Here is a 23,615-nt window from a genome sequence, read left to right on the forward strand (position 1 = left end):
ACATAGAGGTAATTATTCTTATGAGAAATAATATATTATTTCACTAGCTTAATAGTATAAATTAATGTATAAATATTTCTGTTTCTGTTAAAAGAGATTAGGTGAGATTTGGGTACTTTATGGAAAACAAAACAAAAAACAGCAAAATGAAAAATAAAAAAGAAGGAAGACCACCATTTTCATATTAATAATTTATCTTGAAGCAATCCTTTTTCCTTGGGCAACACTTACTCTTCTGCCTTTCGAGCAAAACAGTAGGACTCTGGTCACTGCTATTATCTAGGCACCCAATATTCAGATTCCCAAATACCCTCAACATTTGGCATTCCTGTTCACATCTCATTCCCAATGACAATGAATGATTTTTAAAATGATTCCCCAAAGGAAAGCTGATAAACTGTTTACCCCACTGGGACAAAGGAATATTTTATTCCATGTATTTGGGTATTTTGTTGATATAGTATTTATGAATAAAACTATATAGTTTTTCTTAGAAAAAGACAAAATAAAATATAATTATTAATTTGACATTTTCTGTAGGATTTTAAAAACAAGGAAACAAAAAATACTACACTTCCTTTGAAAGTTTCTAGAATTAGAATTTGATCTAAATTTGTGACTTGGTGGACGTAGAGAGAACAAAAAGGCATATATATTTCAGCCCAGAGGCATATGTTTTTCTCTGAACTAGCAGATTGTTTTCAGAAACATTCCACAGACTGCCGGGAGCTTTGCTCTGTATTCTGTGCCATTCCAGGTAGGGTCAATAGATAATAAAGCTTCCCCAACACATTATCTAATCATGGGCGAGGCTTTTAGCTTTATTGCAATCACTATACTGTATGATAGAATAGAACTAGTAATGGCTTAGCTTCTCTGGACTGGAGGCAGGAAGTACTTTACAAATTTGTCTCAGCTGCTTTGCATCAGTTGCAAAAGTCATTTCTCTATCGAACCGCACTTCTGTTAGTGCTTTGCACACACACAACTGGGACCAAGAATAAATCAGTCATAATTTAAATTGATCAAAACTCATGTTCTATATTCACATTTTAAAATTTAGTACAAAAACTCAGTCTCCAGAGATATCAAAGACCCCTAATAATTCAGCAGTTTATTTTCAAGATGCGTGGTTCAATTTGATTATGGCTTTTTTACTAATGCTAAAGACCAATTTTGTGTTGACATAAGATTTAAAGGTTGAAATTAGAGATTGAATATTAGAACAGTGCTTTAAGTAATTAATATTTTCAAAATATATAGAGAACATATGAATATAATTCTGATTTGGGCAGATTTTGACATGGGTTTTTTCTAGTTCATGAAACAATTTTGTCATTTTTAAGCTTCAGATGAACAACTCTCAGTCTATTAAGACCCCAAATCTAAAATTAAGTCTAAGTGTATTCCATGCAAAAACTAACCATCGGGACTGCACCTTCAGCGAATGAGGTCGTGGAGTCTGACGTAAAACTGGAGTGCTTTTTAGCTCCTAGTTTGGTATAAGAATATGACCCATTTGCACTATCTTTAATATTCTGTACTTTTTTGCTTTAAGAAATTATACTTATTTTAAAAAATGAAAGAAAAATCATCAAAAGGGTACAATTAAAATAAGCATAAATAATAAAAAGAAATTTATCAAATGTATTTTTATTGTATATATTTAGATTTATAATATGATGTATTGCTATACATATACACAATGAGATGATGGCTATAGTCAGGCAGATTAACATATCCATCATGTGGATATCCATTGCTACAGTCAAGTAAATTAACATATCCGTCTATACTCTTTGTGTGCATGTGTGTGTGTGTGTGTGTGTGTGTGTGATAACAGTACCTAAAGTCTACTCTCTTAGCAAACTCCCAGCAGTATATAACACAATATTATTAACTATAGTTCTTATGCTGTACATTAGATCTCCAGGCTTATTTATCCTCCCTGACACTGTACCCTTCGACCTTCATCTTCCCATCCTCCAAGCCACTTTTCTACTCTCTGTTTCTATATATTTGAGAATTTAGGGGAGACATTTGAGTGTGTGTGTGTATGTGTTTTGATTCCACACACAAGTGAGATCATGCAGTATTTTTATTTCTGTGCTTGATTTATTTCACTTAGCATAATGTCCTCTAGGTCCTTCATCGATGTTGTCAAAATAGCAGTATTTCCCTTTTGAAGAATGAATAAATAATAATCTGTTATACACACACCACACGCACACAAATATTTTTCTGTATCCATTTTCTTTATCCGCTCAACTGAAGTGTCCACAAATTCATTGGACACTATTTGTGCATTCTCTTTGTGGACACTTCAGTTGTTTCCGTATCTTGACTATTGTTAACAATGCTGTGATTAACATGGGAGTGCGTACATCTTTATGAGGTGTTGATTTCATTTCCTTTGTGTATATATGTAGCAAAATGATTACTGGGTCATACATCAGTTCCATTTTTAATTTCTTTGGCATCTCTATATTGTTTTCCACAATAGCTACACCAATCTACATTCCCACCAACAGACTACAAGGGTTCTCTTTTCTGCACACCCTTGCCATCACTGTTATTTCTTGTGTTTTTGGTAATAGCTATTCTAACTGGTGTGAGGTAATATTTCATTGCGGTTTTGATTTGTATTTCCCTGATGATTCCTAATACTGACCAGCTTTTCCTATACTGTTGGCCATTTTTACTTCTTTTTTAGAGAAATGCCTATTCAGGTCCTTGGATCAATTTGATTATATTATTTTGTTTTTTGATCTTGAGTTATCTGAGTTCATTAGATATCTTGAATATTAACCCCTTACGTGATATATGGCTCACAAATGCTTTCTTCCAATCAACTGGCTGCCTTTTCATTTTGTTTATTGTTTCCTTTGCTGTGCAGAAGCTTTTTGGCTTGATGTAGTCCCACTTGTTTACTTTCGCTTTTGTTGTCTGTGCTTTTGATGAGATAACCCAAAAATTCTTGCTAAGGCCAATATTAAGGAACTTTACTCCTATGTTTTTTCTGGGAGTTTCAGATCTAGTGTTCAGCTCTTCAGTATTCATTTTGAGCACATTTTTGTGTATAGTGTAATACAAGGGTCCAGTTTCTTTGTTTCATTTTTCTGTTTTTTTTTTTTTTTTTTTTTTGCATGGGAATATCCAGTTTGTTTAACACCATTTATTGAAGAGACTACCATTTATCTATTGTATCTTATTGGGGTGTGAGCAAAAATTGGGTAAGCATATATGATTGTGTTTATTGCTGGGCTGTCTTTTCTGTTATATTGCTCTTTATGTCAGTACAGACATATATTTTTATGTCAGTACCATATTGTTTTGATTATCATTGCTTTTAATATAACTTGAAATTAGGGAGTGTGATGGCTTCAACTTTAACTTTCTTTATTAGCATTACTTTGGCCACTTGGGGTCTTTTGTAGTTCTATACAAATTTAAGAATTGTTTTCTTTTCATGTAAAAAATGTCAGAGCAATTTTGACAAATATTGCATTGAATCAGTATATCACTTTAGGTAGTATGGAGATTTTAATATATTAATTCTTCTGACACACAAAAACTAGATATTTTTTTCATTAACTGTGTCTTTCTCAATTGCCTTCATGAATGTTTCATAGTTTTCAGTATAAGCATCTTTCACTTATTTGGTTAAATATATTCCTAAGTATTTATTTCTTCTTGATGCTATTGTGAATGGAATTGTTTTCTTGACTTCTTTTTTGAGCATACCATTAGTTGGTGTAAAAAATCAAACTTATTTTATGTATGTTGATTTTATATCCTGAAACTTTACTAAATTTGTTTATTAATTCTAACAGTTCTTTAGTGGCATCTTTAGGGTTTTTTATACATAGGGTCATGTCAACTTGCAGACAGGAATAAAATGAACCTTAAGGAAATCTTATTAATAATTATATTCCAAAAATTAGATAATCTAGAGAAAACTGATACATACATAGAAACTTTAATCTATGAGACTGAATTAAGAAGAAAGAGAAAGCCTGAGCAGATTATTAACAAATAAAGAGATAAAAGTAACAGTCAAACACCTCCCAACAAAGAAAAGCCCAGGACCAGAAAATTTTATGGCTGAATTCTGCAAAATATTCAAATATGCATAATACCAATCCTTCTCAAACTCTTCCAAAAAATAGAAGTAGGAATAATAACTTCAAACTCACTTACAAGGCTGGCATCATCCTAACACCAGAACAAAAACACCACAAAAAGAGAAAACTACAGGTAAATATCTTTAATAAATCTATAGGCAAGAATCCTAAATACTAGCAAACCAAATTCGGCGACACATTAGAAAAATTGTATGCCATGAACAACTACAATTTATCCCTGGGATAGAAATTTGGTTTAACATATGCAAAGCAATTAATGAGATACACCATAATATCATAAAGAAAGATAAATACCACATGATTAACCCAATAGATATAGAAAACATATTTGACAAGCTTCAACATTGTTTCTTAATAAAAGTGCTCAACAAAATAGGTTGCTAATAGGTCTAGTACCATGTTAAATAGTAGTGATGAGGGTGGGTATCCTTGCTTTGTAACTACAGAAAAAGCTTTCATTTTTTTCTGATTAATTATAATGAACACTGTGAGTTTTTCATTATTGGTCTGTATTAGGCTAGAGACTGTATTTGTCTGTTCTCATGTTGCTATATAGAACTGCCCAACACTGGGTAATTTATAAAGGAAAAAGGTTTAATTGACTCACAGTTCCGTATGGCTGAGGAGGTCTCAGGAAATTTACAATCATAGCAGAAGGGGAAGCAAACATTTTCTCCTTCACATGTCAGCAGGAAGGAAAAGCACTGAGCAAAGAGGGAAAACTGCCTTATAAAACCATGAGATTTCATGAGAACTCACTCACTATCATGATAACAGCAGCATCGGGGTAACGACACCATGATTCAATTACCTCCCACCAGGTCCCTCCCACAACACATGGAAATTATGGAAACTACAATTCAAGATGAGATTTGGGTGGGGACACAGCCAAACCGTATCCCACCTTAGCCTCTCCCAAAGCTTATGTTTGCACATTTCAAAACACAATAATGCCTTCCTAACAGTCTCCTAAAGTCTTAGTTAATTCCAGCATTAACCAAAATGTCCAAGTCCAAAGTCTCATCTGAGATAAGAAAAGTCCCTTTTGCCTATGAGCCTGTAAAATCAAAAGCAAGTTAGTTACTTCCTAGATATAATGGGGATAGATGCATTGGGTAAATACACCCATTTCATATGGGAGCTATTGGCCAAAATGAAAGGACTTCAGACCCCATGCTAGTCCAAAATCCAACAAGGCAATAGTTAAATATTAAAGCTCTGAAATAATCACCTTTGACTCCATATCTCACATCCAGGTCACACATATGAAACAGGTCATCTGGCACAGCCTTGGGCAACTCCACCCCTGTGGCTTTGCAGGGTACACCTCCTCTCCCAGCTGCCTTTACAGGCTAGTGTTGAGTGTCTGTGGCTTTTCCAGACACATGGTGCAAGCTGCCAGTGGATCTAACATTCTGGGTTCTGGAGGACAGTGACCCTCTTCTCACAGCTCCACTAGGCAGCACTGCAGTGGGGACTTTGTGTGGGGCTACGACCGCATATTTCACCTCTACACTGCCCTAGCAGAGATTATCCATGAGGTCTCCACTCCTGCAGTAAACTTCTGCAAGGACATCCATGCACTTCCATACATCCTCTGAAATCTAGGTAGAGATTCCCAAACCTCATTTCTTGACCTCTGTGCACCCACAGGCCCAATACCATGTGTTAGCCACCAAAGCTTGGGGATTGCACCCTCTGAAGCAACAGGCTGAGCTCCACTTTTGACCATTTTCACTGTCGCTGAGACTTGGGGCACCAATTCCCAAGACTGCATAAAGCAGCAAGGCCCTGAGCCCATCCATTTTCCCTACTAGACCTCCAGGCCTGTGATGGAAAGGGCTACTATGAAGACCTCTGACATGCCCTGGAGACATTTTCCCCATTGTATTGGTGATTAACATTTGGCTTATTTTACTTACACAAATGTATGCAGCCAGCTTGAACTTCTCCTCAGAAAATGGACTTTTCTTTTCTATCCCATTGTCAGGCTGAAAATTTTCCAAACGTTAAGCTCTGCTTCTCTTTTAAGTTCCAATTCCAAACCATATCTTTGTAAATAAATAAAACTGAATGCTTTTAACAGTGCCCAAATCACATATTGAATGCTTTGCTGCTCCTAAATCATCTCTCAAACTCAAATTCCACAGATCTCTAAGACTGGGGCAAAATGCCACCAGTTTCTTTGCCTAGCAAGAGTGACTTCTAGTCCAGTTCCCAACAAGTTCCTCATCTCCATCTGCGACCACCTCAGCCTGGACTCCATTGTCCATATCACTATCAGCATTTTGGTCAAAGCCATCAATGAGTCTCCAGAAAGTTCCAAACGTTTCCACATCTTTCTGTCTTCTGAGCCCTCCATGTCTCTAGAAAGTTTCAAACTTTCTCACATGCTCTGTCTTCTTTTGAGCCCTAACTTCTGCCTGTTACATAGTTCCAAAGTTGCTTCCATATTTCTGGGATTCATTACAGCAGCATGCCACTCTCTGTGGTACCAATTGACTGTATCCATTCTGTATATAAAGAACTGCCCAAGAGTGGGTTATTTATAAAGGAAAGAGGTTTAACTGACTCAGTTCTGCAGAGCCTCAAGACACTTACAATTATGGCAGAAGGGGAAGAAAATACATCTTTCTTCACATGGTGGCAGGAAGGAGAAGGGGTGAGCAAGAGGGAAAAAGCCCCTTATACAAACATCAGATCTCATGAGAACTCACTATCATAGGAACAACATGAAGGTAACCCCTCCATGGTTTAATTGCCTCCCACTGGGGTCCCTCCCATGACATGTGAGGATTATGGCAACTATAATTCAAGATGAAATTTGGGTGGGGACTCAGCCATACCATATCAGAGACTTTTTTTTCACTATGAAAATGCTTTTATTGGAGTGCAATGTCAACACACACAACAAACAGCAAGTGAACAAATAATGAGACATGGGAATTATACAACAGATTTTTCATGAATAAAGATTTCACATTTCTTCTACTCTTTACCCAGTTACAGAATGCTCTAGCCTACTTCCCCTTCAGCCCAGTCCTCCAAACTTTCCTCCTCCTTGGCCATAGCATGCTGGTGCTCCTGATACTTGGACACCAGGTTGTTCATGCTGCTGTCAACCTCAGTGAACTCTATCTCATCCATGCCCTCATCCAACTACCAGTGCCAGAAGTCCTTGCATCTGAACATGGCCATGAATGGCCCCAAGATACACCTAAACAGCTCATGAATAGCTGTGTTGTTGCTGATAAAGGTGGCAGACATGTGGCAGACTTTTGCAACATAACAAAGGCCAATAGTAAAAAGCCCACAATTTATATTACAACTAGAAGAAAAAAAAATGAAAGCTTTTTCTCTAATACCTGGTATATGGCAAATATGCCCACTCTTATCACTACTACTTAATATGATACTAGAAGTACTAACTAGAGCAATTAGACAATAAATAAATAAATACATACATACATACATACATAAATCCATAAAACATCCACATCAGAAAGAAGAAAGCAAATCCATTTTATTGCATATTAAAAATAAAACATTATATCGTACAAATTATCTAATATAATAATAATAAATTCCATTGTAATATAATGTCTTTTTGGAAATTATTTAAAATCCTGCCAGTGAATGATTTTCATATCACCTTAATAAGTTTAATTCATGTGCCCAATATGGGTTTCTTCACAATTTGAACATACTGCATATAAAAGTAAAATTTTTATTTTTGGCTATCTATTTTATAGCTAATTTTAATTAAACAGCTTTTTTTCTAATATTTCTTGAGATAATAGGAGGGTGTTTATAATGCCATATATACAAGATTTTCACAAGTGGGTTATCAGGTTGTCTCATAAATTATATCATAAGTTTGGTCTAAATTTTTACGTTGTTATAGATTCTATAAAATCATTTACATTTTACATATTTTTATCTTGCAAAACCCTTCTGGGTTTAAATGACAGTGAATGCTTAAACTTGAAACACATTTAAAAAAAAAACTTGTTTCCAAAATGGTGGCATAAATGTAAGCTGGCTTCACTCATCCCCACAGAAAACCAAAAGACAATTACGTAGCATTGAGATCAACATCAGCAGTATCCCAAAACCCAAATATGAGGTTGAGTCAGTTCTGTGGGCCACAGAAACATAAAAATACTTCAAGCAGAGGATAAGGGAATCGGATTTTTGTATGAATGATACTCCATCCCCAACCTGCCTGGCATCAAACACAAAGGAAATTTTCCCAAACTTATGGTTTCTTCACTGGAAATAGTGAGACTGAGGAGGATGACTAGCTTCCAAACCATCTTAGGCTCTTTGACAGGAGAGCTGTTGATGAGTCAACCCAAAGGAAGCATCATGTGAGCCTAAAGAGAAATATATATCTGACAATAGAGACCAAGGAGAGAGGCAGGACTGTCATATCCAGTCCCTGAAACCTCTGCTCTGTAGCTCAGCCAAAAGAAATGGCAAATTAGCATGGCTATTCAGCAGAAACACATGTCAGCAGGTACATTCCACACAGGGCCTCTGAGCACAAGCCCCTTGCCAATACCACCACACTGATGATGTCCTTTTGGGACCTTGTCCATTCCATATTGGCAAAGCTCTGGTCGATTGCTAGAGCTGAGACAGACCTGGCCTTTAGGCCCCATCTAGTCCCAAAATAGAGGAAGTGACCTAGCATAATAAAATATAAGAAATTCAACAGATAATTTATGAAGACTCTCTAAGCAAAGATAACCAATAAAACCCAAATCAAGTCAGAGATAGAAGACTGGAATAAATAATCTTTCATTGCAAAGTCATAGACATGCATCCACAAGCAACAACAGAAAACAGGGAACCACAATTTCCCAAACAAGCAAAGCATGGAACCACTGAATGGCCCTGAAAAGATGCCAATACATAAGTTATCTAACCAAGAATTCAAAATAGCAGTTCTAATAAAAATCAGCACTCTCCAAAATTATACAGAAAGGCAATTCAAAAATTTATATGAGAAATATGACCAATAGATTGAAATAATTTTTAAAATTGAACATAAATCTTGGAATTGGGAAGTATACTTGCTGAACTTTAGAATTTATTGCAGTATTTTCACAGCATAATTAATCAAGTGAGGAAAAAAATCAGTAAGCTCCGACAGGCTATTTGAAATTACACAGACAGAGGAGAAAGGAAAAGAATAAAAAGAAACAAAGATCACCTATAAGAAATAGATAATTAACTAAAAAGACCAAATCTAAAAATTATTGGTGTTCAAGAGAAAGTTGAGCAAGAATATGTGGTAGAAAGATTATTAAAAAAAAAAAAAAAAATGGAAAACTTTCCAAAACTTGAGGAGGACATAAATATTTAGAGACAGGAAGGACAGAGAACATTAAACAAATTTGACCCAAATAAGTCTATGCTAGGGCCTGTAATAATCAAAGACCAAGAACAAAGAAGTAATTTTTAAAAAGCAACAAGTTAAAAAAATATAGCATAGAAAGGAACTCCAATTAATACGACAACAGACTTCTAAACAGAAGCCTACAGGCTATAAGAAAGTGAGTGATATTTCCCAGTCATTGGAAGAAATAAAACTGTCATCGAATAATACTTTATCCAGCAAAGCTGTTTTTTCAAAAAACGAAGGAAAGACAATGTCTTTCCCATACGAATGAAAGCTGAAATAATCCATCATCACCAGACCCATCTAACAGGAAATGCTAAAGGGAGTTCTTCACTCTGAACAAACAAACAAACAAACAAACAAAAACAAGCAAAAGAAAGCAAAACACTGATGTACAAAAAGAAAGCACTTGAAGATATAAAACCCACTGGTAAAATAATGTGCAAAGAGACAACCCAGAATACTGCAACACTATTAGTGTAATGTACAATTCATACTAAAAATAGTTTTTAGTATTAAAGCTAAAGTACAAATATATCAAAACAATAATAGGTACATCAACTTGTTAAGAGACAGGCAATATGAAAATATGTAAATTGAGATGACCAAAAGTTAAAAGATGGGGAATCAGAGTTAACATCTAGATAATTGTTTTAAGTTCTTTCTTTTTTAAATTTTTTTTGTGATCTAAATAAGTTGTCATCTTATTAAAATAAGTGGTTAGAGCAATTAAGATATTTCTTAAAGTCTCATGGTAACCACAGTGCAAAAGTCAATAATACATACACTGACAATAAAAAGCAAAAAAATTAAAAAAAACAAAAACATACTAATAGAGAAAATAATTGAATCACAAAGGATGACAGTAAGAAAAAAAGAAAGGTAGAGAAGAGTTACAATGCAAGCATAAAACAAGCAGCAAATTGGCAGTTCTTAGTTATCAGTAAGTTCTTAGTTATCAGTAAGAACACGAATGTAAGTGGACTTAATTCCCTAATTAAAAGAGAGTAGCTGCAGTAATAAGAAAACAAGACCCAACTATATGCTGGCTGTAAGAAACCCACCTCACCTATAAATACACACATATTTTCAAGGCAAAGGGATGAAAATACATACTCCATGCAAACGGAGACCAAAAAATAGGAGTAGTTAAAATAGACTATAATTAAAGACTAAAAAGAGACAAAGAAAATTACTGTATAATTACAAAGGGGTCACTATAGGATTAGGATATATTAATCATAAATATTTGTGCACCCAATACTGGAACAAGTATATAAAGTAAACATTAATAGATATAAGAGAGAAATAGACTGCTATACCACAATACTAGAAGACTTCAGCAACCCATGCTCGGTAATTGACAGACCATGTAGACAGAAAATCAACAAAGGATCATCATAGATAAATGACACACAAAACCAAATAGGCCTGACATTTACAGAACATTCACCAGACTGCTACTGAGTACACATTCTTTTCATCAGCACATAACATTCTCCAGAATATGCCATATTTTAGGCCACAAAACAAATCTCAACAAATTCAAAGAAGGAGAAATTATATCAAGTATCATTTCTGACCATAATAGAATAAAACTAGAAAGCAATTACAAGAGGAATGTCAAAAAATATACAAACACATGGAGATCAAACAACATTCTCTGAAATAACCAATAGATCAATAAAGAAATTAAGAAGGAAATTTAAAAAAAAAAAAACTTGAAACAAATGAAAATGGAAATAAAACATAATATATATTGGATGCAGCAAAAGCAATATTAAGAGATAAGATTATATCAGTAAATGCATACATCAAAAAAGTTGAAAGACTTTAAATAAATTACCTAATGACGTACCTCAAGGAATTCAAAAAGCATGAACAAACATAATTCAAAATTTGTAGAATAAAATAAATAATAATTAAAAGATCAGAAAAAGTAATTTGAGACCAGAAAGGAACACAGAAGACCAACAAAATGAAAAGTTTTTTTTAAGATAAACAAAATTGACAAACCTTAGCTAACCTAATAAAAAAAGGAGAGAAGACCCAAATAAATACAGTCACAAAAAAAGGGGACATAATGACTAAGATCACAAAAATACAAATAATCATTAGAGAGTATTACAAACAAATATACAGCATCAAATTGGAAAATTTGGAAGACATAGATAAACTCCTGGACACATACAGCCTACGAGGATTGAACCATAAATAAGGGGATTGAAGCCATAACAAAATATCTCATCAAAAAAAGTCCAGGACCTGATGGCTTCACTGATGAATTTCACCAAACATTTAATGAAGAACTAAAACCAATTTGTCTCAAACTTTTCAAAAAGATGAAAACAAAGGATGACTAAACTCATTCTAAAAGGCCTGCATTAGCTGGACACCAAACCCAGACAAAGAAACTACAGGAAAAAATTTAACCACAGGCAAGTATCACTGACAAACATGAAAGCAAATATCTATCTTCAACAAAATTCTAGCAAATTTAATTCAATGGCATAGTAATAAAATCATTCACTATGATCAAGTGGTATCCTTCCCAGGGATGTGAGGATGGTTCAACGTATGCAAATCAGTAAACGTGATAGATCACATTAACAGAACCAAAAAACAAAAACCGTAGGATCATTTCAATAGATGTTGAAAAATATTTGATAAAATTCAACACTCCTTTATCATAAAATCCCTTAACAAACTGAATATAGAATAACTATACTTCAAAATATTAAAGGCCATATATTACAAACCCACAGCCAATATCTTGCTGAATGTAGAAAAATAGAAAGCCTTTCCTCTAAGATCTGGAATCACACAAGAATGCTCACTTTCACCACTTTTATTCAACATAATAATGGAAGTTGTGGCCAGAACAATCGGACAAGAGAAAGGAATAAAGGACATCCAAATTAGAAAGGAAGAGGTCACATTAACATTAGAGCAGATGACAGAATCTTATATTTAGAAAAAGATTCCACCAAAAGACTTTTAGAATTGATAAATTCAGTAAGATTTTAGGATACAAAATCAACTAACAAAAATCAGTATCATTTATGTACACCAACTGCAAACATACAAATAATATAAAAACCTAGGGATCAATTCACCCAAATATGTAAAAGATCTATACAAGGGAAACCATAAAACACTAACGAAAAAAATTGAATAGGATAGAAAAAATGGAAGGATATTTCATGCTTATAGATTAGAATTACTATATTATAATGGCAATATTACCCCCCAAAATTTACAAATTCAATGCAATTTCTATCAAAATATGAATAAGATGGTATTTCTATTACACTATTCACAAAAATAAGAAAAGTCTTAAAATTTATATGGAACCACAAAAGACCCCAAAGAGCCAAAGCAATCCTGAGCAAAAGGAACAACACTGGAGGCATCACACTTCCAGACTTCTGAATATATTACAATGCCGTAGTAACCAAATAAGCATGATACTGGCATAAAAACAGACACATAGCTCAGTAGAACAGAATAGAGGACACAGAAATAAATGCATCCATTTACAGTCAACTAATTTTAGATAAAATGCAAGAAACATCAAATGGGAAAAGGACAGTCTCTTTAATAAATGTTTTGGGAAAAGTTGGATAGCCATAGGCAGAAGAAGGAAACTAGACCCCTATCTTTCATCATGTACAGAAATCAAATAAAGATGGATTAAAGACTGAAACTTAACACCTGATGCTATAAAACTACTGGTAGAGAACATTGAGGAAACATTCCAGGACATTGGTCTGGGCAAGTTTTCTTTGTGTCAGACCTCAAAACACAGAAAACCAAAGTGAAAATAGACAGATGTGATTACATGAAGTGAAAACGCTTCCTCCATATGGAGCTCAAACAACTCAGTAGTAAGAAAACAATCTAATTTTTTAAAATGGAAAATATGTGAATGGACATTTAATAAAAGAAGATGTACAAATGGCCAAAGGGTATATGAAGAAAATGCTCAACATTATTAATCATCTGCTAAATGAAAATCAAAACCTCAGTGAGTTATAATCTTACTCCAGTTAGAATGTATTTTATCAAAAAGGAAAAAAGGAAATAACAGATGCTGGTGAGAACATGGAGAACAAGCAACCGTTGTGCATTGTTGATGAGAATGTAAATTAGTGTGGCCTCTAATATGGAGTGTTCCTCAAAAAACTAAAAATAAATCTACCCTATGATCCAGCAATTCCACTACTGGGTACATATCCAAAAGAAAGGAAAACAATACATCAAAGAGATATTTGCACTCCTATGTTTATTGCAGCACTTTTTTCACAATAGTCAAACTATGGGATCAGCCTAAATGTCCATCACTGCATGAATGGACAAAGAAAATGTACTATATACAAACAATGAAATATTATTCAACCATAAGAAAATTAAATTTGCAGCAACATGGGAGGAAGAGGTCATTGAGTTAAGTAGAACAAGCCAAAACACAGAAAGACAAATACTGATTCTCACTTATATGTAGGTCCTAAGAAAATGGATCTCATACAGATATAGAGTAAATTTCTGGTTATAGGAGGCTGGGTAAGGTAGAAGCAAGAAGAAGATAATGAGAGGTTTATTAATGGGTACAAATATACACTTAGAAGAAATAAGGTCTGATATTTAATAGAATAATAGGGTGACTCCGTTCATATTAATTGATTGTATATTTCAATACAGCGAGAAAAGAGCACAATGTTTCTAGTGTAAAGAGAAGATAAATATTTTAGGTAAAAGCTATCCCAGTTACCATGATTAGATTATATGAATGTGTCAAATTATCACATGGATTCTGAAATATGTACATCTAACGTGTATCAGTAAAAAATATAATAAATCTACTTGTAAAAATTACAGGTTATTTTTGCAATATCAAATCTCTCAATTTACTTTGATGTTATTATACTGCCTTTTTTCCTGGCATTTTATGTAATAGACTATTTTTAGCAACTGAGGGAAAAACATTCTACTTAAAACCTGAGTTTTTTCTAAATAGGAAAAAAAAACCCAATAATGTAAACATCTGCTTTAAAATCAGTAGGCTATATGCATTCATCCAAAATCTATTTTAATATATGACTTACATCTTTTAGCTCAGATATGTAGAAATTTTTTCACAATAATATATTTGAATAATTACTTTCTTTTTCAAAATTTGAATTTTTTTTTTTTTTTTTTTTTTTTTTTTTTTGACACAGAGCCTTGCTCTGTTACCCAGGCTAAAGTGCAGTGACACGATCTCGGCTCGCTGCAACCTCTGACTCCCAGGTTCAAGCGATTCTCCTGCTTCAGCCTCCTGAGTAGCTGGGATTACAGCTATGCACCACCATGCCCAGCTAATTTTTTTTTTTTTTTTTTTTTTTTTTTTTTTTTTTTTTTGAGACGGAGTCTCGCTCTGTCGCCCAGGCTGGAGTGCAGTGGCCGGATCTCAGCTCACTGCAAGCTCCGCCTCCCGGGTTCACGCCATTCTCCGGCCTCAGCCTCCCGAGTAGCTGGGACTACAGGCGCCCGCCACCTCGCCCGGCTAGTTTTTTGTATTTCTTAATAGAGACGGGGTTTCACCGTGTTAGCCAGGATGGTTTCGATCTCCTGACCTCGTGATCCGCCCGTCTCGGCCTCCCAAAGTGCCCAGCTAATTTTTATATTTTTAGTAGAAACGGGGTTTCACCATGTTGACCATGCTGGTCTCGAACTCCCGCCCTCAGGTGATCCGACAGCCTCGCCCTCCCCAAGTACTGGAATTAAAGTGCGAGCCACTGCGTCCAGCCAAAATGTGATATTTTAAAACATTGTACAGAGCTTGATTGAAAACATTTTTTCAGACATTAGTAAAATGATTTTTACAATTTGCTTTATTTTTATTTTTACATTATGTCCTCAAATTACAGCAGTCTCCTCAATGATAGAGACCTTGCCTATAAGGATTTGCCAACCTTCCAATCCAGTAAAATTTGCCATTTGCCAAAGAAAGATGTTTAAACTTCATTAAATGCTGATGTTCAAGGTTTTTTGAAATACGAAATACCATATTCATCTTAAAATAATTTTTCAATGTCACTTATGTATTATTAGAAGTATAATAACTAGACTCAACTGTTGCAAAAAAATTGTTTTACTGCTAAGAGAGAGGACAAATATACTAAGGTCTTATTTTTAATAAGTTTTTCACTCATCTGCTTAATAAATATAATCATGTGGAGATCTTCAATTCAGAATTTCATGAAATGTGTTTTTTGGACTTTCTTTTACACTTGTTGCAATCATCAACATTATTTCAGTGGGAATTTAATGGTATTCATGATAATGAGCTGAACAGAATTCCGTGGTGACATGTGAGGAACTGCCTATATTTAAAACTGTGAGACCTTTGTAAATATCTTTTGAATAATGGTTGGGATAACTGAGAGACAAACAAAAAGTACTATTTGTTCAGCAAAAAGCTAAAGGGCCAAGAAATATAGCTAAAGTCTCTCCTTAGAACAATTTTGAATGAAGTATTTCATTATAGACAAGTAGAGAAACTCAATACAGTTCCAATATGAAAAAGTTTTTGCCTGGAATTGATTGACATGTGAAAAAATGAAGACACTTTTGAATATAAAAAAGATGGACAAGAAACAAATCAAAATCAACTAGAAGTCCATATGGTTTTGTTGTTGTTTTGTTTTTTGTTTTCCCCAGACTCTCTCATATAGTAAAGGTAAATAAGCACTGTAGGAATCTTATTGTTATATCAGGTCAGGAGTTCATATGTCATGAAATTGAACACTAAATGGAATTTGTTACGTTCTAAGATAGAGAAGCAAAATATAAGTCATTTTTCAATTAAAAATGAAAATTATTATTGTTCTTACACAGCTAAAAATAATAAATTAATAGTCACCTGTAGGGGAATATGCTTCTGTGTTTAGTAAAACATGTAGAAAATGTGTTTATTTTTTAAATAAAATAAGAATTAAGGGCAAGAACACTGATACGTGTAAGGCAAAAATACACATTGAATAAGTGCCATTTTACCTTAAAAATTAGATTCAAATTATTATATTTATCAGGAGATCTCAATTAAAAAATGGAATGTGTTTTTAGTTTATGAACTTCCTCAAAAGATTTTGACCGGAGAAAATCTAAGAAAAACTTACCACAATTTTATGTATAGTCAGAAATTAATTACCCACATTCTTGATGGAGTGCTTAGAAGCATATTCCCTGAAAATAACAAGATTTGAACTTTAAGATTTATCCATTACATTTGTCCTTCTAATGCCAATGTGCCTAATTTTATAGTATTTGTAATTTTATCTTCTTACAAGAGCCCAACAGCTTTTATAGGCTTCAAGGCTCACAAAACTTATATCTACCCATAGAAATATTATAGCTTAGATTAAAGTAACAGGCACAATTGATAAAAAACATTGTTGTCATCATTGTCAAGTACATGCTACTTTTCCATAGCATTATTCTGTCTCCATGTTAAAAAAGCACTTTGAATCCCTCATTTTCAAGGTGTTCTGTGATATTTGTCAATCTCTCTGTAAGAAACAAAATGAGTTGCTGTAATTGCTTTTAGATCAAACTGAGAAATGCTCGTCAGAAATTGTTCACAAACAGTTGAATTGCAGCAGCATTATTTGTACTTCTAATGTTGAAAGACTATAGCATATCTTGAATGTGTCATTATTTTTAAGAGAGCTTCTAACCTGGAGAAAGGCAGTAGCTACTTTTCAATAAGCAAAATCTTGACTTAAAAAGTATGTTACACTTAACTTGTGATGTCAAATTTTATTTGTAGATTTGATGGGTAAATAGAAAATAATGGCTTCATCATCTCCTGCCAAAATGTGCATGCATGTGCATATGTGTATTTGTATGTTTGAGGAAGGTGGTATGAGAGGTAGAGGGGCCTGGGAGCAGGTTAAAAATTAAAGTAGGAGGGAAAAAAGCATAGAAAAGAGAGTAGACATCGGAGTCCTCAGCTGCTGAATTAATGAAAATGTTATTGCCATTTTTATAGGCATTTCAGAGGAAATCAGAGTGTAACCTGTCTCAATATATGAATCCTAAGGTCTCTGGCCCCACAATCTTATTGCTGAATAGGATCAACCTAGAAATTTGCAAATTATATTTAACAAAACTTAAACGTAGATCCAGACAGTAAATCTAACCCACTTTTAGCAGTGAGCATTTTTATCTCCATCAGATAGCTTTCAGAGCCTTTTAATTGATGTGAAGATTAAAACAGAAAAGAAAAAAGTCTTTAAGAAAGTGATAAGAAGGCTGCTGCTACAGTTTGGACATTTGTCATGTTGAAATTTGGTCCCGATGTTGGAGATGGTGCCTAATGGAAGATGTTGGAATTATGGGGGTGGAACTCTCATGAACAGATTAATGTCCTCCATGGGAGGAGCTGAGTGAGTTTTCACTCCGTTAGACTTTGGGAGAATTCCCAGAAGGGCAGTTGTTAAAAAGCGCTTGGCACCTCCATTTCCTTTCTCTTGCTTCCTCTCTTTCCGTTGCCTCCTGGGTTCAAGCGATTCTCCTGTCGCAGCCTCCAAAGTAGCTGGGATTACAGGTGCATGCCACCACACCTGGCTAATTTTTTTAATTTTTAGTATTGACGGGGTTTCATCATATTGGTCAGGCTGGTCTCAAACTCCTGACCTCAGGTGATCTGCCTGTCTCAGCCTCCCAAGTGCTGGAATTACAGGCATGAGCCACCACATCCAGCCAATTTTTTTTTCTTTATAAATTGGCCCAATCTCAGGTATTACTTTGTCACGACACTAAACAGACTAACTTAAAGATGATTTTCTTTCATTCCTACAAAGGTCAATTACATATACTTTTCTTGTGCATACTCCCACATGTAATCTTCGTACTTATCTTAGTATGTTATTGTATTTGTATGAAGTATCTTCAGTTTAAATTCTATAGCTTAGAAGAAAACATAATAATTTTGATCTTTTTTAATAAAATGTGTATGTAGTTTTCAATATTAACATGAAATTCTTGTTATTTTATAATATGCCTATGATCTATGCTTGCATCTTTACACTCTGCTATTTACTGTGTATATTAAATATTTATGTTAAATTTTAACTCATTGTATGTTTCTTAAAGGTGTTGTGTCTTCTTACATTTATGCCATCTACATACTGTTTGTTTGTGGACTTCTGTTACATGTAAAAGACTGCATTAAAAGAATATGTCCCTCAGATGATTTTTTTCTGATTCCCAGAAAAGAGATGGTTCTTTATGTTTAATCCCTGATATGGTTTGGCTGTGCCCCCACCCAAATCTCATCTTGAACCGTAGTTCCCTTATGAGAGGAGCCCCGGTGGGAGGTAACTGAATCATGGGGGTGGTTACCTCCATCCTGTTCTTGTGATAGTGAGTGAATTCTCACGAGATCTGATGTTTGTATAAGGAAATTTTCCCTATTGTCTTAGCACTCCTTCCTGCCACCATATGAAGAAGGACATGTTTGAAGTAAGGTGCTGATATAAGGATACCTAAATATGTGAAAACAACTTTGGAAATGGGTAACAGGCAAAGGTTGCCACAGTTTGGAGGGCTCAGAAAAAGACAGGAAAATGTGTGAAATTTGAAACTTCCTAGAAAGTTGTTGAACGACTTTGACCAAAATGATGATAGTGATATGGAAATGAAGTCTAGGCTGAGGTGGTCTCAGATGGAGATGAGAAACTTGTTAGAAACTGGAATAGAGGTAATTATTGGTATGCTTTAGCAAAGAGACCAGCAGCATATTTCCTCTGCCCTAGAAATCTGTGAAATTTTGAACTTGAGAGAGATGATCTAGGGTATCTGGCAAAATAAATTTCTAAACAGCAAGCATTCGAGTGTAAGTCAAGCATGAAAGTTTGGAAAATTTGCAGCCTGATTATGCCATCAAAACAAAACAAAACATTTTCTGGGGAAAAATTCAAGCCCCTTGCAGAAATTTGCATAAGTAATTAGGAGCTGAAAGTTAATCACCAAGACAATGGGGAAACTCTCCCAAGGGCATGTCAGAGACCTTCACAGCAGCCCCTCTCATCAAAGGCCCAGAGGCCTACAAGGAAAAAGTGGTTTTATCTGCCCAGCCCAGGGCCCAACTTCTGCTCTGTGCAACCCTGGGACATAGTGCCCTGCATCCCAACTGCATCAGCTCCAGTCATGGCTAAAAGGGGTCAATGAACAGCTCAGGCTGTTGCTTCAGAGGGTACAATCCTCAAGCCATGGCAGCTTTCACGTGGTGTTGGGCCTGTGGGTGCACAGAAGTAAAGAATTTAGGTTTGGGAACCTCTGCCTAGATTTCAGAGGATCTATGGAGATGCCTGGATGCCCAGGCAGAAATATGCTGCAGGTGTGGAGCCCTCGTGGAGCATCTCTGATAGGGTAGTGTAGAAGTGAAATGTGGAGTTGGAGATCCCACACAGACTCCCCACTGGGACACTGCCTAGTGAAACTGTGGGAAGAGGGCCACCATCCTCTGGACCCAAAAATGGTAGATCCACTTACAGCTTGCACTGTGCACCTGGAAAAGTCACGCATATACTCAATTCCAGCCTGTGAAAGCAGCAGGGAGGGAGGGCTGTAACCTGCAAAGTTACAGGGGTAGAGTTTCCCCATGTTGTGGGAGCCCACCACTTGGCATCTGCATGACCTAGATATGAGACATGGAGTCAAAGGAGCTAATTTTAGAGCTCTAAGGTTTGACTGCTCTGCTAGATTTTGGACTTGCATGGGGCTTGTAGCCCCTTCATTTTGGTCAATTTCTCCCTTTTAAAATGGGTGTATTTACCCAATGCCTGTACCCCCAATGCATCTAGGAAGTAACTAACTTGCTTTTGATTTTACAGGTTCCTAGGCAAAAGGAACTTGCCTTTTCTCAGATGAGACTTTGGAGTTGGTCTTTTGGGTTAATGCTGGAATGGGCTAAGACTTTGGGGACTGTTGGATAGGCATGATTGTGTTTTGAATTGTGAGGATATGAGATTTGGCAGGGACTGGGGGCAGAACGATATGGTTTGGCTGTGACTCCACACAAATCTCATCTTGAGTTATAGTTCCCATAATCACCTTGTCAGGTGTCATGGGAGGGACCCCAGTGGGAGGCAATTCAATCATGGAGGTGGTTACCTTCATGCTGTTCGCATGATAGTGGTGAGTTCTCATGAGATCTGATGGTTTTATAACAGGCTTTTTCCCTTTTGCTCAGCACTGCTCCTTCTGCTGCCACGTGAGAAGGATGTTTTTGCTTCTTCTGCTGCCACAATTTTAAGTTTCCTGAGACCTCCCCAGTGCTGCAGAACTGTGAGTCAGTTAAATGTCTTTCTTTATAAATTATGCAGTCTCAGGCAGTTCTCTATAGCAGCATGAGAACGGACTAATACAATTGAGTTGTAAAGTTTGAGTGTTTGTGTCCTACAAACATCCATATGTTGAAATCCTAACCCCCAAGATTATGGTATTAGGAGGTGGGGCATTTGGAGGTGATTAAGTCGTGAAGGCTCAAATATGATTAGTGCCCTCACCAAAGAGGCCCAGGGAAGATTGCTGCTTTTTCCATCATGGAGACATAAGAAAGAGATGCCTTCTATGAACTAGCAGGTATTCCCTCACCAGATACTGAATTTTCTAGTGCCTTGAACAGGAACTTTCCAGTCAGCATAACAAAGAGAAATAAATTACTGTTGTATATAAACCACCCATTTTATGGGTGTTTTTGATTATAGATTTTTTTGGTTATTGTGCTCCATTTTGGTTATATAAGCACAAATATACTAAGATATCCCCCTACTTATTTGCATAATGCATTGTATAATTGTCTTACTATTTCTTTAACTATACATGTGTGCTTATTTCACTATGATTGATTGTAAGTAGACAAATAACACAGGCTTCATCTTACCTATCTTTGTATCAACTCTCAGTCCAGTCACACTGTCGTCTCTATTACTTCACTTTTGTCTAAAACATATACAGGTGTGTTATTTAATAAAAAATGTAGGACTGGGTACATTTTAAGTTATGTGATTTTTTTCATTTAGTCTAAAATGCATCATTTGATTTATTTTTTTTTAATTCAAATAAACCTAGGCAATAGATATTGTAAGTATGCACATTCTTAGATATGAAAACTAAAGGATCGTCCACGAGGTTAAAAGTTGTGCTCAAGTTCACAGAACTGAAACATAAAAGAGCAACATTCTCAAATATTAGATCACTAACCCCAAAGGTCTTGAAATCTTCAAACACTGTGCTAACTACCAAAATTTTAAAATTTTCTGAACACTGAGTTATTTCGCCTCATATGTCAGTATTCCCAATATTAATATCATTTAAATAAAAGAGAAAGGTAGCAAAATGTTCAGGTACTAATGTGATATTCTATGAGTGATCATTAACCTTATAGAGAAAAAAAGATTAATATTTTGTTATAAAGTCTCTTTCATATGTCTTGATTTCAATATCTTATTGAAAGTAGATGTGCATGGACAAAGACTTACATAATTAATTGAAGACTATTTTTCCTAGTGTAACATGTCATTAATCATTCAATAATTACCTATTATGAACTGTTCAAAATGTATTTGTGCCATGATGTTCAGATTTGTGCATAATGTATAATTTCTCCAAAGCAACAAATCAGTTTAAAGCTTATTGCTAATGTTCTTTCTTCTTTGAGGAAGTATTACATTGATATTGTAAAATGTGCAAAATACAAAATGCACTAGTCTTCAAGTATATAGCTATAATAATATTTTCATATATAGACAATCATGTATCTACTTCACAGGCTAAGATATGAAACATATCTAGCTACCAAAATGATTATTTATTCCCCATTTCTTGGCAGTTCAGAAATAATATAAATTTTGTCTCCTGTGACCATAAAGAAGCTTTATCTGTTTTTGAGCTTCATATAAATGGAGCCAGGCTACAAGTGCTTTTTTCTTTCTTCTCTCAACTAATATCTGTGAGATCCATCAATGTGTCAGATATCACATTTTTATTATTCATTTTTTGACCAACATTTGGGTTTTTCCAGTTTTGGTGTAACTGGTAGTAAAGTTAATGTGAAAATTCTTGTACATATTTTTTCATTAACAGATGGGCTCATTTTGGGGTAGATCTCTAGGAATAGAATTGCTGAATCATATAGAGGGCCCATATGTAAATTGTAAGTTGATGTTTTAATGGAAAACATAACATATTTACGGATAAGAAAGCAATATTCAGAACTATATAGTGGAAATATGTATAGGTTTGAGCTTGAATTGTGTCAGCATTATATTAAAAGTTGTGTAAGATAAACATTGTTTTTCTTTTCTTACACAGTCAACACATAACAGACACTATTTCCCTTCTGGTTATCAAGGTGAGTGTTGGATTTTCTTTTACAAGCATCCAATCAGTTATCCACTGGACACCAACTGGGTGTCTTATAATTCAATTCAATTCTGACACTCTCTACCTGGAGTTAGTCAGATCCCACAGGTTAAGGGCTCAGTCACACAGGACTTTTTTCACTTCAGATGTTAGCTGCAAGTAATAGATTGTCAGCTAAACTTCTGACCACCTTGCTATAAATCTGGATTCCCACTACCTTCTCCCTGAGTTTGATTAATTTCTCAGGATACCAGTTTATTACAGAAGATATTGCAAAGCATACACATAAACAGCCAAATTAAGAGATTATGAAGGACAAGGTATATGGGAAGGGGCTTGGAGCTTCCATATCCTCTCCGGGTGCATCACCTCCCAGGCACCTCCAGGTGTTCAGCCATATGAAAGCACTTCAAACCCAGTTATGAGGGGCTTTTATGGAAGCCTCAATACATAGTCATGACTAATTACTCTATTGGCCATTGATGATCAACTAAACCTTCAGCTCCTGTCTCCTTCCTGGATGTGGGAGAGTGGGATTGAAAGTTCCAACTCTCTGATCACTTGATTGTTTCCCCTGGCAACCAGTTCCCTATTCTGAGGCTATCCAGGAATCCATCAAGAGTTGCCTCGTGAAAACAAAAGATGCTCCT

At 35.2% G+C, this 23,615-nt stretch overlaps 1 long non-coding RNA gene across 1 annotated transcript in view; it reads left to right on the plus strand.

The window, feature by feature from the left end:
• LOC126949370 (uncharacterized) overlaps positions 1–22,957 on the plus strand; it is a 34,548-nt gene extending 11,591 nt beyond the window's left edge. Inside the window, exons 2-3 of the long non-coding RNA XR_007723689.1 lie at positions 20,792–20,886; positions 22,915–22,957. This is a non-coding gene — a long non-coding RNA (uncharacterized LOC126949370). The remainder of the gene's footprint in view (positions 1–20,791; positions 20,887–22,914) is intronic.
• Positions 22,958–23,615: the final 658 nt, after the last annotated feature.

The sequence above is a fragment of the Macaca thibetana genome, chromosome 2 (assembly GCF_024542745.1).
Source record: "Macaca thibetana thibetana isolate TM-01 chromosome 2, ASM2454274v1, whole genome shotgun sequence".
NCBI lineage: Eukaryota > Metazoa > Chordata > Mammalia > Primates > Cercopithecidae > Macaca > Macaca thibetana.